This window comes from Carlito syrichta, unplaced genomic scaffold, assembly GCF_000164805.1.
Source record: "Carlito syrichta isolate Samal-C Ts95f unplaced genomic scaffold, Tarsius_syrichta-2.0.1 Scaffold302366, whole genome shotgun sequence".
NCBI lineage: Eukaryota > Metazoa > Chordata > Mammalia > Primates > Tarsiidae > Carlito > Carlito syrichta.
The window spans coordinates 152844-170775 of NW_007246462.1; the positions used below are offsets into that span (position 1 = coordinate 152844).

A 17932-nucleotide genomic window follows, 5' to 3' on the forward strand; every position below is an offset into this window, starting at 1 on the left:
TATATTTGAACTCTGTCAGGATTTCTAAACTAACCAGCTGCAAAGAAATATTTAGAAATGGTATCTGAAAGATTGTAGCTCCGCTGTGGTTCTTAGCTTTTTAGTTGAAAAAAGGAGCTCCCTTCAAGTAAATGCTTACCTTAAACTTGAGAAGTGTCTTCATCTGTAAACCTTTCTTTTTAAGAATTTTTCCTTTCTTGCAGGGTAACGCCGTCCTCTGAAAATCCTAATGGTGCTACTTCTGGTGTCAGTCAAGGGAAACCTTCTTTAAGGCGAATTAAAGGGAGACTACACAGAAGCAAAAGCCTTGATAGCATCGATTTCTGTGAGCTGACTGTAAGTGGACTGGTCCGTGCTTTTCTCGTTTTTAAAGAATATGAAAAGTTTGATTTAATTTTTTTTTTGTTTTCATAAAACTGCAGCAGGCTTATTTTGTGTTAAGCATTTTTGTACTTAAAAAATGGTTTATCCAACAGGTTACCACCAACCGGGATGCTTTCTTAACTGGTATGTATGACACATCTATAATAAATGGTTTATATAATGATCCTGTTGATTCTGATGCAAAGATAAAGAAATGATTCCTGAACCCTACAAGAAAAATTGACTTATGTTTATTAGAGTATTAAAGTAAATTTCTTAGAAAATCACAAATCCACATGTTAATGAGTAGGGACTTGGGTATCTGGTTAACTCTAAACACCCAACTTCTTGGTCATGCCATTCAATAATTATTCTAATATTATTAGGACATACCTCAATTCAATTAATGATGCTTTTTTCCTATTCTGAATGATTAACATTAATGGTCATTTTTTTTCAAGCTAATTGACAGGTTTTCATATGGGTATGTGGTATATTCACGCATGGTTTTGGAGGATCCATAACACTCTGGCCCCACCAAAATTAAAAAGATATTGTAATGTCATAAAAGAAGTACTCTCATTTTCTTTGCTATGAAAGGTTTTATTGAAATTTATGAATCATAGGGTTAAATGACAAATAAATGGATTATTTAGATGCTTAGTAGATCAGGTGTGTTCATTTCTCCCCATTGAATTTTGCAAAATTCGGAATTATAAAAGTACCACTAACCACTGCTTTAAAAAGTATAATGAGTATAAAACGAAATCCTGTCTTTTTTGAGGATGTAACTTTGCATCTCTTACTTATAACTGATGAAAACAAAAGTTCAAAATGAATGCTCTATTTTTTAATTTTTAATTTTGGTTTTACAATTTTAATAATTATTTTTACTACAGTAATTTTATTCAAGCATTTTGCTTAAAACTGTTCTTGAAGCCGGGCTCGGTGGCTCAGCCTCTAATCCCGCGCCTTTGGGAGGCTGAGGTGAGTGGATTGCCCGAGCACGCGGGTTGGAGACCCGCCTGGGCAGCGAGACCTCATCTCTACAATAAATCAAAAAATCAGCCGGGTATGGTAGCACATACCTGTAATTCTGGCTACTTGGAAAGCTGAGGCGGAAGGATCGCTGGAGGCCAGCAAGTCAAGACTGCGGTGGCCCGGAGCGGCCACTGCACTCCAGTCTGGGCGACAGAGTGAGACTCCAACTCAAAAAAAAAAAAAAGCTGTTCTTGAACACTTTTTATGACACAAGACACAAGAAAGTAAGAAAGTAAAATGTGACATGTCAGAAGACATTTAACCAACAACTGAGAAAAGAAATAAAAAGACAGTTAAAGAGCTAGGTGTGGTGGTGCATGCCTATAATCCCACCTGCTTGGGAGGTTGAGGTGGGAGGATTGCTTGAGGCTGCAGTGAGCTCTGATCACACCACTATACTCCAGCCTGGGTGACAGAGCAAGACCCTATCTATGGGGGGAGAATAAAATGAAATAAATTATTGCTTATTAGACCTAACTGTTAAAGTGGCTAAAGAAAATATAAATATGCTTTAAAATGAAGAGAATTACTTTTCTTTTGTGAAACATTAAAATTTATTGAGAAACACATTTGAATTATTTGTTGAAATATTAAAAATGGAAATTGAAAGTTTATCAGATTGTTTTTTCTGTCATACTAAGCATTGTCATTATTGAAGCATAATCAGATAGTGAATTAATTTGGAATGTCATAAAATACTTGCTTAAACAGAATCATTCTGGTTGGGGAGGAGATTAGAATATCTCTACAATATGACAGGAAAAAAAGCTTTACTTCATGTTAAGTTTGACTTCAGTTTCCCACAAATAGAGATGAATTATTTTAGCTGTGAAGAAAATTTGATGACTAGAGCTACCTTTTTATCTTGGCAAACATGTTTTAAAGTTATTGATAGTTTATTCCCAGTCTAATTCCAAGAGAGTTGATCTGGCTGAAATTGGTACACAGACCAAGCAAGAAAAAAATAACATTACTCAGATTCAGAATTAATTTATTTCTTTATGATGATCTTTCCTACTTGACTTTGTCTCAAAAGTGAAGTGTCTTAGCATCCCTGAAGGGAAGGCTATTTTGGCATTGAGATTAAGAGAGGGAAAGTTGAGGTTCACAGAAGGCTAATTCCAGGAAGTAGGAGCTATATATTCTAGTGTACTGGATTACTCAACTTCAAGGACTGGTTTTTAATTTTAGTTTTCTACTTCTGAAGAGCACTTTGAAAGGCCGTAGACCCTGGTATACTGGCCTTTCATCTCTCTTTCAATAATGGGAATGTATTAATGAAATCTAATTACCACAATCAAGTTGAGGTTTTTACAGAATTCATTTTCTTTTTCTTTTTTTTTGAGTTGGAGTCTCACTCTGTTGCCCAGACTGGAGTGCAGTGGCCACTCCCGGCCACCGCAGCCTTGACCTGCTGGGCTCCGGCGATCCTTCTGCCTCAGCCTTCCAAGTAGCTGGAACTACAGGCGTGCGCTACCACGCCCAGCTAATTTTTTGATTTATTGTAGAGATGAGGTCTTGCCAAGTTGCCCAGGCGGGTCTCGAACCCGCGGGCTCAGGCAATCCACTCACCTCAGCCTCCCAAAGGCACGGGATTACAGGCTGAGCCACCAAGCCTGGCCTGAATTCATTTTCTTTCTCAGGTTTTTGCAGTCATGAGTGGTGGGGCAGCAATTTTTATTTACAGTATTTTGCTTTGAATATATTTAGATTGTTGGACATTTTTACAATGAGCATTTTCCATTTTTAGAAAAGCAATAAACTATTTTCCAAACAATAAAAAAATGAAGAACTTAACAGCTTGGCTCCTCCCACTTTCTACCATAAGATATGGCAGTTAAAACTATAATATTCAAAATACATGGGGCAGTGTCTTTGGCATGAGGCTAAAAAAATGTCTTCCTACGCTTTAAAAATTCTATCTTGCTTTTTAAAAGAAGGAAGTACTACACTTTTTATAAAAAAATGAGGATTAGAAAAGGGTTTCATAAAGGTAAAAGGTGTTTGGAATTGCTTCTCTAAGAAAGTTGACTTTGCAGTATAATCATGGAGAACCAAATTTGTCTAAGAAAAAAATAAAACTTTTATTGCTTTGGGAAAACATAGCAAGTGGAACAAGAGATCCACTTGCTGTATAGTTTCAAGGTCCCAGTTTCTGGCTGAGAAGCCTTAGGTTCCAGCTGAGCCTGTTGGCTTCAGTCCCGGGCATCATCAGAATGATGCCATTTCACTCCTGGGGAGAAGTGATTGTTTCAGCTTTCTCTGTGAGGATTAAATGGGATGGGCATTCTGGTTCGTTTTGTAAGCCCTACAGGATAATTGATTGGCATACTAGTTTACTGAGGAGTACTGGAATCCATCCAGTCTCTCTGGTTCCTTGAAGCAGTGCCCCAGAGATACTTGGTAAAGTTTTCTTAAACAAGCCCTGGGCTAGGCTGAGCCTTCTTCAGTGTTGTCATGGGTAAAATGCTATACAAACTAGGTACATGTTCTTTTTTCCCCTTGGGGTGATGGAGTGATGCATTGACAACTAATATGAACAAGAAAAGTGACCATTTGTCTTTAGATTTAGTGAATAATGTTTATGTTCAGCTCTTCCATTTTCTATGGTGTCATGGCCTGTTTAGAGCAGACAGAGTGCATTTTCACTTTTGCCTCTTCGTCTCTCTTGGATTCGAAGTGTGTAGTCAAGGAAGTTTAAGTGATCATTTAAAAATTGAACAGATTGCTGGAAACTTTGCACTTTCTCATAGCAAACATCCTCCCTAAAAAAGGACAATGGAGCCAGCTGGGTAAAGTTCATTCAGTTTGGGGGTAAGCTGTTCTAGAATATGAACTTAAGCAATTTATTTCCTGCTTTGTGAGTGTAAACCTAGATGCTACTTATCTCTCTGCCAACAGAAAAATACTACAAGAAAAGTTTTATGCACAGGGACTAGATACAGTGATCCAATTAATGGTTTATGGTGCTGTTCCCTTAACCTTGGATGAAAGGAATTGGTCATCGCTGAGAATCATTAGACTAAAATGGTACATGTTTCAAACCTTTAGAGAAGTTTTTGACACCAGAAGGGAAAATATGTGATAAAATATTATCTGGAGTGTTATATTTGAATATATTTTTAGCCTAATAAATCGCATTTTGAGTTTTTCACATTTGAAAAGATACTTCTTTCTCCTGATAAAGAAGAATCTCTGTGCAGACTAATAAGAAATATTTGTAAACCTGTGAAGTTATCAGTGATGAAAAACTTCTCCTTCTACCCCTCAAGACTTCCTCCTACAAGACCGGTAGGACCCTGAGAGCCCTCAGAGACCTATTTTGAAATTAAATTCCCCTTTGACTTTGATCACATACTAAGTTTGTTTTCTACTTAGCATGACTGGGGTACTGACTGGTGAATGGAGCTGGGCATGGAATGGTGAAAACACATTGGAAGGAGAGCCTGTGGAGGGACATGGACACCGCTTGTCGGCTTCCCAGTTCTGTGGAAGGCACTGGCCTGTCTACCTTTCTCACTTTCCTTCTGAACACCACTTCTCACATCACCAATGCTAGAGCCTGGAAGAAACAGCAGCAGTGAACATCCTGGGCCCCTGTGCTCTGGGCACATGGCTGTTTCTGTCACCCTCAGCTCCAGTGGCATGGACATCTTTCTGTTCATACTTACATCCTTCTGTGTCAGGGTAGGTGCTGACCCCAGGGCTGCTGTCAGATCTCTTCACTGTGCCCTCAACTTTCAGTGCATGTGTTTTTCCTGTGTCGTACTTCAGCTCCTCAAGGGCAAGGAGCCTTTTGTATTTCCCCAAATTCCGAACGTGACGGAGTTATACTCGTCAAATCTGTTGGTTGATTTTTGTTTGGCTGATTGTTTCATGAATGGGGGCAGCTGAATACAGAAAAGCTTAGAGAAAATTAAATATTAAAGTAATGGGGATTGAGAAGTAAGAGGACATGTAAAAATGTCACTCATTTGACATATAGCCAATAAAGTAGCCAGCTTACTTTATCTATTGACTGTTCTTGTTAGGAATATGCCTAAGCATGAAGAAACAAGGGGGAACTTTTGAATAGCCAAAGTACGTGTGGTGGTGGTAGCCAAGGTGATGGAAGTAGAGATGGTGGTGAGAGAGGTGATGGTGGTAGTACTGGTGGTGTGCTGGTAGTAGAGGTGGTGGTGGCAGTTAAGCAGGTGACTGTAGAAATAGAGGAGGTAAGCAGTGGTGGTCAAAGTAGTGGAGGTGATGAGGTGGTAGGGATGGTGGTGGGGGTGCTGGTGGTGCCAGTGCTTTCAGTGGAGTAGGTAGTCATGGAAGTTGTGGTGGTAGTGATGGTGAAGGAGGAAGTGTTGAGGATTGTAGAGGTGGAGGTGGTGGAGAAAGTGATGGTGGTGGAGGTAGTGGTGGTGGTAAAGGTAAAGGTGAAGGCATTAGTTCTTACTGAGGTGGAAGAAGTATTGGAGGCAGTGGAAGTTGTGTGGAGATGTTGGGGGAGGTGGTGGAGGTGGAAATGATGGTAGAAGAGGAGGTGGTAGTGGTAGTGAAAGAGGAGGTGGAGATGGTAGTGGTGGAGATGACTGGAAGGTGGAGAAGGTAGAAGTGGTGGTGGAGATGGAAGGGGGAGGAGGTGGTGGAGGTGGTAATGGAGGAGGTGGAGGAAGTGGTGGTGGAGTGGTAGAGGAGGAGCTTGTGGAGGATGTGATGGTGGAGGTCGTAGTGAGGGTGGTGGAGGAGATAGTGGATATGGTGGTAGAGGAGGTGTGGTGGTGGTAGAGGTGGAGGGGATGGTGATGGTGGTGGTTGAGGGGGTGACGGTAACAATGGAGGAGGTGGTGGTGGCAGTTGAAGTGGAGGAGGTAGTAGAGGTGGAGGTGATGGTGGCAGCGGTGATGATGGTGGGGGTAGAGATGGAGTGTTGTTGTTAGAGGGTGTGGCAGAGGTGATTAGACCAGCCTGTGTTTTCACAGTGAGCTGGGTCTTTCCTGTTTTGAGGCTGTTAGAATGTTCCTATTTGCAAGTAACAGAACACGAACTCAGACTGGTCTAAGTAGTAAAGTCAGCCTGTAATCCCAGCACTTTGGGAGGCTGAGGTGAGTGGATTGCCTGAGCCCACGGGTTCGAGACCCGCCTGGGCAACTTGGCGAGACCTCATCTCTACAATAAATCAAAAATTAGCCGGGCATGATAGCGCGCGCCTGTAGTTCCAGCTACTTGGAAGGCTGAGGCGGAAGGATCGCCGGAGCCCAGCAGGCGAGGCTGCGGTGGCTGGGAGCAGCCACTGCACTCCAGTCTGGGCGACAGAGCGAGACTCAAACTCAAAAAAAAATAAAAAATAAAAATAATAAATAGTAAAGTCATTTATTAGCTCATGTAATGGAAGTACAATGGTAGGATGATCTTCAGGGCCAATTGAATCCTGTGAGTCCAATTCCATTTTCCTGAGATAGTTCACATCTGCTCTCCTCTCTGCATGTATTGCAACACTAGTCTTGTAACATGACAGGGGCGGCAATTTCAGGCCTCACATCTACACGAATAAAGGGAAGAAGGGATGGGGTCTCTTTCTGTGTCTCTCTTTCAAGCATGAGAACCACCCAGCCAAAGCTCTTTTCCACTTCCCATTTCTGTCTCATTGGGCCTCATGCTGGACCAGGCTCTGACTTGGTGAATGTCGTGCATTGATTTGCTTAGCTGAATTCTTTGACCAAAAGAAATCTGAAAATCCTTGAATAATAGCTCCAGGAATGTAAAAGGTATGGTAAAATAGGACTGGAACAGGATCAAGTAAATCATCCTTAAATATCAGTGCCTTTGGCTGTTTGAATGATAGTCATTTGAGGTAACCTAACTGGAGATTTTTTTTCTCCTCTAGTGAGGAATCTGAGGGTGGGCAGTCCAGGACTGGTGCAGCTGTGCCATGATGTTCTCAGAGACCGGCCTTCACCATCCCAGGCTGACCTCGTTCCATAGGCCCTGGCCTTCTTTCTTTGTGTCTTTAGGTGGCTGCTGGGTATCTACCTTCCCATCTTGTATTTCCAGCAAAAAGAAGGGAGCAGAGTAGAGGGGCAGAATTTCTCCTAGTGAAGCTTTGCTCATTTGTTTCAGAGAAGATGCCCTCTCAGTGTTGTCTATCTGCATCTCCTTGGCAAGAACTATGTCATGTTGCCATTTCCTGTTCTAAGGGAGGATGAAAATTGGGAGTTTTGGTAGCACAGGCTCCTAGAGTTAAAAATGGGATTCTGCTAGTAAGGAAGGAGGAGGAAGCTGATACTTTGTAGGCACCTAGCAGGGTCTGCTCCATCTGCGTACCCCAGCAGGTCTTACACTCACTACAGTACAGACCAGAACATTGATGCTACATTAAGAGCCAAATCAAGTAGCTTAAATTATAATTGATATCAATCATGGCATTTGTGGAAAAGGTATATATCTGAGGCCACTGCATAATTCAAAAGGCATGTAATTGTGAGACTAATTTTCCCATAGGGATTCACAAAATGTGGTGGCTTATTTCTGTTTTTCTGATAAATTGGTTTGGACCAGTGGAATAGCAGGTTGTAGTTTATTCAGCCTGCCAATTTCAAATTATGTAATTCTCTATGCTTATTCTTAATTTGGGGCATTTGTAAAATTTGAGACGTGTTCATGAAGTGAGACTTTATTAACATTTTATGTTGCATGATTTAGATTTGCACAACTAAAATGTACATAAAATTTGACCAAATTGTGTTCAGTTTAAGAGGGAAGGAGTTGTGTAATACATTTTAGGAAAAAATGCACCCAAATAGCTACAACACAAAAATGCACCCAAATAGCTACAACACAAAAAAAACTAATTGTGCACAAAAAGGCACAATTAGTGCCTGAGGTAGTATTTTTACTTATGAAAACTTGTCTGTCCAGGAAAAATTGTTCCCCAAGTGTTCCCTCACTTGGGAGGTTTTTGTTTTACTGTGCAACTTTACAGGATCTCACAGGTTATAATTTATGTGTATATACTGCCTCTCCAGTTTCAAAGACAGATGAGTGTCATAAAACTAGATTGCTTCATAATACCTGACATAATGTTGAGGGTTTTAGGAGAGCTCAGTATAAATATTTGTTGAAATGAAGAGAAAATGAAGAGATGTGGTTAAGTGAGTAAATGGCCTTGCTGGTGGCTAGGTTGTGAGTGGGGCACTGAAAATGGAAACAAAATTAGCCCTTCCCCCTCCTTCATGGCCTTGACAGTTTAAAAGAATCCTCAGATCGGTCTAGTATTTCCTCAGGACTGGATTCAGCTCGTGAATCTGGCAGCTTGGCCAGCTTGGCAGAAATACCACTGAAATGATGCTGTGCTTTTCAACGCCTCTCATCAGGGAGCATGTGAAGTAGAACTATCCCACCACTGTGATGTAACCTTGCTAGTCTTGTCCTGCTGCGTCTGCTACATTTCTTCGTGCTTAACTTACCATTTTTCCTCTTGGTGATTGATTAGTATTTTGTAGAAAGATATTCCAATATTGCACCAGTATTTCTCATCAAACTTTCATCTGCTGGCCTTGTGCTCTGTTGATGACTCCTGCCCAAATCAGCCACCTGAGTGATTGGTTGCCAAATAGTGATTTTCTATTGCTTTTATTCATTCTGTATTTGTTAGTTGGCATTCTGGTGAGTTGGCATTCTGGTGTAGAGGAAAGCTTTCCCTTACCCATTTATTTATATTTTCATTCATTTCTTTTTTTGAGTTGGAGTCTCACTCAGTCGCCCAGACTGGAGTACAGTGGCCACTGCCGGCCACCGCAGCCTCAACCTGCTGGGCTCCAGCCATCCTTCCGCCTCAGCCTTCCAAGTAGCTGGAACTACAGGCATGCACTACCACATCTGGCTAATTTTTTTTTATTTATTGTAGAGATGAGGTCTCGCCAAGTTGCCCAGGCGGGTCTTGTACCTGCGGGGTCAGGCAATTCACTCACCTCGACCTCCCAAAGCGCGGGATTACAGGCTGAGCCACCGAGCCCGGCCTTCATTCATTTCTTTATATTAGTATGAACTCATGAATTCCTGTTTTATTTGGTGGATTATATATTGTTGCTGTTTATTTATTTATTTTGGTCTTCAAGTTTCCAAGACTTAGGCTAGCTCCTTCAGGCTAGCTAGCTCCTTTAAGGTAGCTCCTCTGCCATTTTGACACATTTCAACCAATCTTTGGGAATTTGTTTGTTTTCTGCATGACATGTTCCAAATTTAATTTGTACATTTTTTGCCCCAAACCTGGAATAAGACATTTCTTCAGATGACTTACTGAGGCTCCAGTTACAGGAGGATGGTATTTAGCAACCAAGATGTAGAGGGGCTCAGCACTCATTGCTTTGGTGTACTTTACACTGCTTCTAGGCTTCCTCAGCAGACAAAAAACATGCAGTGGATACCAGTGAACATACAAACACATACACATACATACTCATCTATAATTATTCTGTGTCTCTCTGTGGGTGTGAGTGTGCATGATAGCCTTAAGTTCTCACTGGTACTCTGATTTCACTTCCTCACCTCAGGGTTCTTTTTAGCTTTCCTCCCTTTCTTTGCCCCAGTAGTGAGAAGTCAGGCCTTCACTGTCCTCATATACTTAGGTATTGCCCAATCAGTGTACCCTTTGCTCAGTGTGCCCTGTCTCCAAACCGTACTGATTCTCCTCTGCCCACCAGTGCCCAGTGTCCTGGGCATTGGGTTATATGCTGCCCATGGGCCTCCATGTGGCTTAGAGGGAATATTTGACAAATAAAGTTTTTGTGTGGAGAGAGTAGGGGAAGCTCATAACTCTCAAATAGAATTGTTTGAAGTAATGTAGCTTGTAGAGCAGCTTTATCTTATCTTTAGTTAAGTACATGTTAAAATTTCTCAAACTGACTGCCATCCATGTCTTTGTCTTTGGAAGTGAGTAAAAAGAATATGAGCCGGTGATTCTTAGAATAAAAGGTCTTACCTTTTCCAAATTCTCATGACTAACATAATTCCTACGTGTTTTATACACATTATCTAATCACGCACTGGACATTGGGCTCTGGTGTTAGGTCTAGACCTATTGGTCCTGGGGATATTTTGACCTTTCCCTTGACTCCGTGATCGTATACTTGGAATATCTGAAGGGAATTGCTTAACAGTGAGAGAAGTTAGTACGTGTTCCTCAGTGATCATAGTACGTGGGAGGATTGGTTTAATGTTAAAGTAGACCAATCCTGGACAGTATTTCATAAAGACTATTCCTGATCGAAATAATCAAACAAAACAAGACTGATGATGACAAGACTTAAATGACATAGTCAAAATTGATATAGTTGAAAAGCTGATGGAAGATGTGAAATTAAGACTGAAATTTCATATAGTAAAATTTGGTTTTTAACTCAGATCAGCAGAAGAATAACATCTCCATGATAGACTTAAAATCTTTAGAGTTTGATCCAGGATATTGGACTTGGTAAAACAAATAGACAAAAACAGTAGCTAGTACAGAGACTTCACAATGACTGAAACTATAATTGGTAAACATTGGATGTGGGAAAAATCTGATTGATTTAAAGTTTACCTAGAAAAGAAGTAATTTCATGAAAATAATTTCAGTTGAAGAAAAAAGCAATTAGAAGCATTCATGTACTTCAGAGATAATTGAACAAGATTAAATTGGCTTTATGAAACAAATCTTTTATCGATGAGAGGTTATCAGTGTTGGTATAATTCTGACTCATATGTTTGTACTTATAAACATGGGGTCAAAAAATCCTTGGTGTCCCTCCAAAAAGCTGACCACAGTATTTACTAGATCAAAATTGTGATATTAAAAGGTCCAATGCCTGTTTCCTAATTATTTCTGATTTTTACCTACAAAGTATTTTCTTTAAATACCATACTGGGTAGAGAACTTTAGTGTTTAGTTTTTTGTTTTTAACAAATAACAAAAGAAGCTAAAACTCTGACTTGTAGTCATTAGGTTTCCCCCAATTGTAAAATAGATCAAGAAGGATTAGCTAAATTCACTGACTGGATTGTAAATTCATGAAAAAAATAAAAAGAGAGAGAGAGAGAGACCTTATCTCTAATCTTTTATTTCAGGGAAGAGTGCCCGCCCTGTTATCTAAACTCCCTTGCTTCTGTCTTCTAGAGTTTAGACAATAAGCTGGTGGCCTGGTGATCTTGGCTTCACTAGCGTCTTATTGCAGTTTGCAGTTATTTTACCTGTTGGTACTTATTCTTTTGTTTGTCTCCATAAGAAAGTAAACAGGGGCCAGGATAGTTTTTTCATTCTTATATACTCTGTGTACATAGCATATTGTTTTGTCCATAATGGTGCTTGTCCATTATGGATTGTTGATTCACCAAAATACAGAGTATTCACTTAAAGAAAAGAAAAATGACTTGGGAAGAGACTCTCACAGGTGCTCGTGAACAAGTCCCCTCCCTGGCAGGTCCCATCTGCTTGCTAGTCCCAGTTCACTGAGCATCTGGCCTATGTTGCTCACCTAGGGGGACATCAGAGTGTGCATGGCCCACCCCCAACCCACTGTGGGAGTGTGCACTACTATGGGGTAGAGGAGTCTACCAGAATTATTACCCCTGTTAATCTTCCAAAATGAGAAGAGTCAGAGAGAGAGAGACTTGAGGCACTTCTGCAGAAAAAGGAATCTGGGTATTTATATAACTTTAGAAGCTCCAGAGGCCAATCTGAATACAGTTTGCCAGTTGACAACCAATTAATAGGAGATTTTTGCCCTTAATAGGCACTTTCTTGTTAAACTGTGAATGTCCAGGTATTTCTAAGGGACTCTTAAACTCTTAACGACAGCCTTGCAAGGGCTCTTATTCTTTATAAATGGCTTGTAAGCGCAAGTGCAGCAAGCATTCCATTCTTGCGAGTGGTGCCAGCCTTCAGCTCCTCCAACAGGCTCCTGGGTTGGTTTTGCAACTCAGAATTTTATCTCCATCTTGGATTTGCATCAGCATCTCTTTCCTTTTTTTTTTTTTTTTTTGAGTTGGAATCTCACTCTGTTACTCAGCTGGAATGCAGTGTCACACTCATGGCCACGCAGCCTCGATCTGCTGGGCTCAAGTGATCCTTCCACCCCAGCTTTCCAAGTAGCTGGAATTATAGGCATGCACCACCATGCCCGGGTAATTTTTTTAGTTATTGTAGAGTCAAGGTCTCACCATGTTGCCTCAGTTGATCTCGAACCCCTGGACTCAGGCAATCCTCTCGCCTTGGCCTCCCAAAGTGCTGGGATTATAAGCATGAGCCACCATGCCCATCCAACATCTCTTAACCTTAGAGTTCCTTTTCACTAGCAATTGCCAGTTGGGGTCTTGCTGGCTCGCATCTTAGGGAGGGTTTTATTGGTCAGAACTGAATAGAAAATACAAGCCTCTTAGAAATTTAGATCTTTTTTTTTTTTTTTTTAAAAGAGAAAATATTACTTCAAAGAAGAGAATATGAGGCCTTCATTATTCTGTCTTAATTGGTATTTCATGAAATCTCTCATAAAGCAGTTCCTGGATTTTGCCTGACCCTCTCTCCTTCTAGGGCTTAGATTGAGTCCTGGACGGCTGAACTTGAGACCAGCAACCACCTCTCCTCCTCATTTCTCTAATCACTGCCCTCCCGCAGCCTCTTCACGCAGATCAAACAACAGCCTCACAACCTCAGGACATGTCCGAGCCTCGTTTAGGTTCGGCTGGGACTCCCTTCCCCCATCACACACAAGTACTCATGCACACACGCCTCATCATCATCCAGTCTGCCTTTAAAACGGTCACAATCTAGTAGAATGGGCAGAGATGTAAACAGACACCTGGTAGAGTGCCATAGTGAAGGTGGTGCAAGGTGCCTCGGGGGATAACCAAGTGCTCAAAGCTACCTTGTGCAGAAAGCATCACCAACAAGGTAGCCTTTGAACTGGATCTGTAAGGACACATATAGTTTTGTTGGAGCAAAAACTAGAGATGATCACCAAGATGAGGCACAGAAGAATGACTGGAGATAGAGCTAAGAACACTGGTTGGTTAAAGGGAACTGCTGGTGGTTTGAACCCTGGCGCTCAGCAGAGTTGCCTTGTGGGTTGGGTCAGGAGGAGGATGGGGGCAGGGTACCTACCTCCCATCCTCCCCTCCAGCCAGAGGAGCTCTGCTTTGGTCTATTCTACTGTAGAACACAGATTATTTTATTTGGGGAAAAGGGAATATAGGGATTTTACTGCAAGGATGATTTTGTGAACAGAGAAGGCTAAGGCAGAACCAGGGAACCCCACCAGTGCAATCAGAAGTAGAGGGGCCAGCAAAGGAAAGTCATGGGGAGAAGCTGGAGAAGCTGAGGAGCAGAGTTTCCAGAAAGGAAGAGTGATCCACAGAGACATGCATGGCTCAAACATTCTGGGGAGGGCAAAGACAACTGGGACCTGCAGGCGGTCAGGGAAGGGCATTTGCGGAGATGGAGCTAGAGATCATCTTTTACTTTTTTTTTAAATTAAGAGGAGGGATAACGGAATTTTTGTATACAGTCACAGAATAGAGAGAGCCATCAGTGTTTCAAAAAATCTGTGAGCTGATGTCATGTATTTTTGACAGTTTTCTAACATTTCTGACAGTTATAGCTGCCACCCCCTACCCCCAGTGTATGAAAGGAACACACTGCAGTGGAACTCACCCTCTGGGTACTGTGTGTGTGGTGGTCAGTGGTGGGAGTGGGAGGTGGACATTTAAGATGACTGTGACATTAGCCAAGGGCAGGAGAGTGGCAGGCAGGCCAGCAGAGGGTGAAAAAATAGAAATATAAAGATTGAATATTTTCATGTATGATAATTTATGGAAATAATTCTTTTTTATCTAAAATGAATCTGCTTCCGCTTTTCAGAGATTATCTTAAATTATCATTGCTTTTCACTCAATGAACAGAATCCTTTGATTTCCACGTTTGTTATTGAGCAGCATATCCTTTCTGAGGAATGTGTAATAATGTGTATCTTGTCTGTATGCATATGCGTGCGTGCGCGCACACACACACACACACACACACACACACACACACACACAGAATTTCAACTATACTTAGAAAATTGGTTGTATTTGTCTTTGAAGCATATAATTCTGTTCCCATTAGTCTAAATGAAAGCAGTTTAACTCCCCTGGTTATTATGTGACTTCTAAGTATTAGAATGAAAAAGATAGGTTTCAGAATATGTTGTTGTCTGTCTCTAAATATGTTCTTTTTTGGAGGAGTCTTGCATTTTGCAGTAGTTAATGTTTTGTGAGGCCTGTCTGTGTCTGGTGGAACAGGGTGAGGGCTACCTGCAGCATGAACCCCTGCTCTGCACACTGGCTTAAGGGGCTGATAAACCAAGAAGAAAGGAAGCACGTGTCTCCTTGGTGTTTTGCTCGCTTCTTCCTTATGGCAAGTGGGGAAATGAATGTTCCAGTTAAGTTCTCTTCAGTTCTGGCTTCCTAGGTTATAGGACAGCTCATTCTTCAGAGCCTGATCTGGATGCTGTCACAGCCCCTCCCTGTCTTCTCCAGAATAACCCCTTGTGGCTTATTTGCTCTGAAAGTCCCACTCTTAGAGTCACGAATGGGTTTGGACAGTAGCCCTATTTCCAGAGGTTGTTATTCAAATGCATGGTGTCTTAGTCCATTTGGGCTGCCATAATATAATACCATAAACTGAATGGCGTATAAACAACAGAAATTTATTTCTCACAGTCTGGAGTCTAGGAAGTCCAAGACCAAGGCACCTCAGACACAGTGTATGGTGAGGACCTGCTTCCTCATAGACAGGCATTGACTCACTGTGTCCTCAACATGGCAAAAGGACAAGGAAGCCTCCTGGAGACTCTTTTTTTGTAAGGGCACTAATCCTGTTCAAGAGGCCTATACCCTCACCACCTAATCACCTCCCAAAGGCCCCGCCTCCTAGTGCCATCATCTTGGGAGTTAGGTTTGGTGAAATACAAATGAATTTGGGGTGATGCAAACATCCAGACCATAGCACATGGTGTGTATCTGGGCGGTGTTTTCTTTGCCTTCTCTTATGACTCACCAACACTGCAGCCAGCTTTTACCTTCAGAGGCACAGAAAGCCCTCCCTGGGGGATGCAGGGACAGAGTACAGGCCTGGGAAGTGATTGATTGTGGATAGAGCTCAGCAACTGTGGGCTCTGATTTGGAAGTGCATGGATTGTGAACTAGAGAGGCTTGAAGCATTCCCAGGGAGACCACAGGCAGCTGGGGCAGGAGGGGAGCGTGCCAGACTGCAGAGCGCGTACCGGGCAGAAAGAGAATGCCAAAAACCCTGAGTGCCAAGATGCCTCGTTTGCTCCCAGTACAGAAGCAAGTCACATGTGACCTTTAATAGTAACTAAATGGTGTGTGTAGTGAAGTGTTACCAGCAAAATATAGTTGAGAACAGGGAAGATATCACTTAAATTGGGCCTCAGCATCGGCTCAGGACTTGAGTTGTTCCCTGTTGCTGCAACCTTGAGAGAGAACCTTACACGAGGCATTATTCAGATACAAGCTGTTGTTTCCATGCTTCAGCATTACTTGTGCATTCATAGTGTCCAGGACACCAAGCCTGGGAAAGGTATCCTTTCTGTTTAGTAGGCATTGTCCTAAGTCTTTTAGTAGCCAGAGGTGGGTGTTTAACACGATCATTTTAGATTACGCCCCAGGGCTGGTTGACTGGATACAGGAGCCATTTGGCCACAAGGGGGCAGGGCTTTCTAGCATGTGCAGTGAGACAGCCTTGAGGCAGTCTGGGTCCCCTGTGGTTAAACACTTTACTTCATTCTTCCTACTTCTTGTCCACCATAACTTTACTTAAATTTATGATGGAGGGACTTTAGTGTGAAAATGAAAGTGGTAAAATCTTTCTAATTTGCAGTTATTTTGGTTGTTTGAATTGCTGAAAGCAATCAATATTTAGAGTGATGCTCCTTAGGGCAGAGTGGGAATTTGAGCCACGGTGTGCTTGTTTGAAGGTGACTTATATGCCAAGAACTGTGATAATTGGAGAGTGGTAGTAAAGTGACCCAGTGGTTCTGTTTTTTTCCTTGGGGTAAAAATGAAAGTGTTTCTGCCCTGTTTTAAGGACGTCTGTGCTGTCAGAAAGAAGTCAGGCTTTTTCATTTTTGTTGACTTTTAAAAAGTAAATTGGTCAAACTTCTTTATTTAAAACTACCTATACCTGTACTGCAAACATGATTTCTGATTTTTGACATTTTTAAGCCCATGTTTTGATGTTTTCCATGTTTCAACATAACAAGAGCCATCTTTGTAAGCATTTATTAACTTTGCTTCTCCATTCTCTGTGTATTAAATTGTGAAAGATGTATTATAATTAGGAAATGAAAACCATAAACTAACTTTTTTATTTTTATTTATTTATTTATTTATTTATTTATTTATTTTGAGTCGGAGTCTCACTCTGTCACCCAGACTGGAGTGCAGTGACCGCTCCAAGCCACCGCAGCCTCGACCTTCCGGGCTCCGGCGATCCTTCCGCCTCAGCCTTCCGAGTAACCGGAATTACAGGCATGCGCTACCACACCCAGCTGATTTTTTTTTTTTTTAATTTATTGTAGAGATGAGGTCTCTGCCCAGGCAGGTCTCGAACCCGTGGGCTCAGGCAATCCACTCACCTCAGCCTCCCAAAGGCGCAGGATTACAGGCTGAGCCACCAAACCCGGCTCATAAACTAACTTTTAACATATTTTACTTTTTTCCTTTTGCTTTAACTATGTACTTTGAGTTATTGAATTGTATGAAGGTGACTCATAATCACTGGCCTTTCCATACTATTTTGGCATGAAAATTTATTTTCAACATTTTGAGACTTACATAGTTCCATGTATTCTTGTTACTGCTGTTTACATTGTACAAGCCTTTTTTAACCTTAAGCTTCCACATAAATATGATTCTTTTTATATGTCAAGTAAAGCAAGCACATTGTATATGCCCTGTATTCACAGCAGAATGTTGAAGACAATTTAATTTTAAATGGTTCCATGTTTTTCCCTCTTGAATATGTTAGTGAGATACAGTAAGGTTGGAAAGACATGCTATTGCTTTGAGCCAGGGTCACATGTTAATTCATCTAATTTTTTTTAGTGTAACCTAGATTTACTTCTAGTAGATGGAAAATGTTTTCCTTTGTACTTTCTCATATCTAGGCATATTTTGAGCCAGAGTGAAAGAACAGCCTAACCAGATCTCCTGAGTTATCAGGGCTGTCCTTTAGGAAAAGATCAGAAGGTCATGCTGCTGCTCTTTTTGACTCATTCGCCAGATGATGACTGTGTTACATGTGTCTCTGCGTGTCATTGTGTATCTTTGATTGGGTCCTGCTGTCTGCTTTAGGTTGTATACTTTTTACATGCTTTGGATCTCATGTTCAGGTGGGTATCTCATAACTGCTTTTGAAGCTGTTAAGTACTGCTCTGTGGTGAATTCATGAAGACATTGCTTTAGAACATTAGACATTGCTTAGTTTTCATTTCAGAAGAGGCAATAT

The 17932-nt window shown here is 41.4% G+C and overlaps 1 protein-coding gene across 4 annotated transcripts in view; it reads left to right on the plus strand.

The window, feature by feature from the left end:
• Window positions 1–209: 209 nt before the first annotated feature.
• Window positions 210–17932, plus strand: part of TJP1 (tight junction protein 1) — a 257949-nt gene continuing 240226 nt past the window's right edge. For 3 of the 4 annotated variants that reach the window (XM_021711558.1, XM_021711561.1, XM_021711562.1), the window contains exon 1: window positions 210–336. The gene's annotated coding sequence lies outside the window, so the exon portion shown is untranslated. The remainder of the gene's footprint in view (window positions 337–17932) is intronic. The other variant, XM_021711560.1, reaches the window with a different exon arrangement.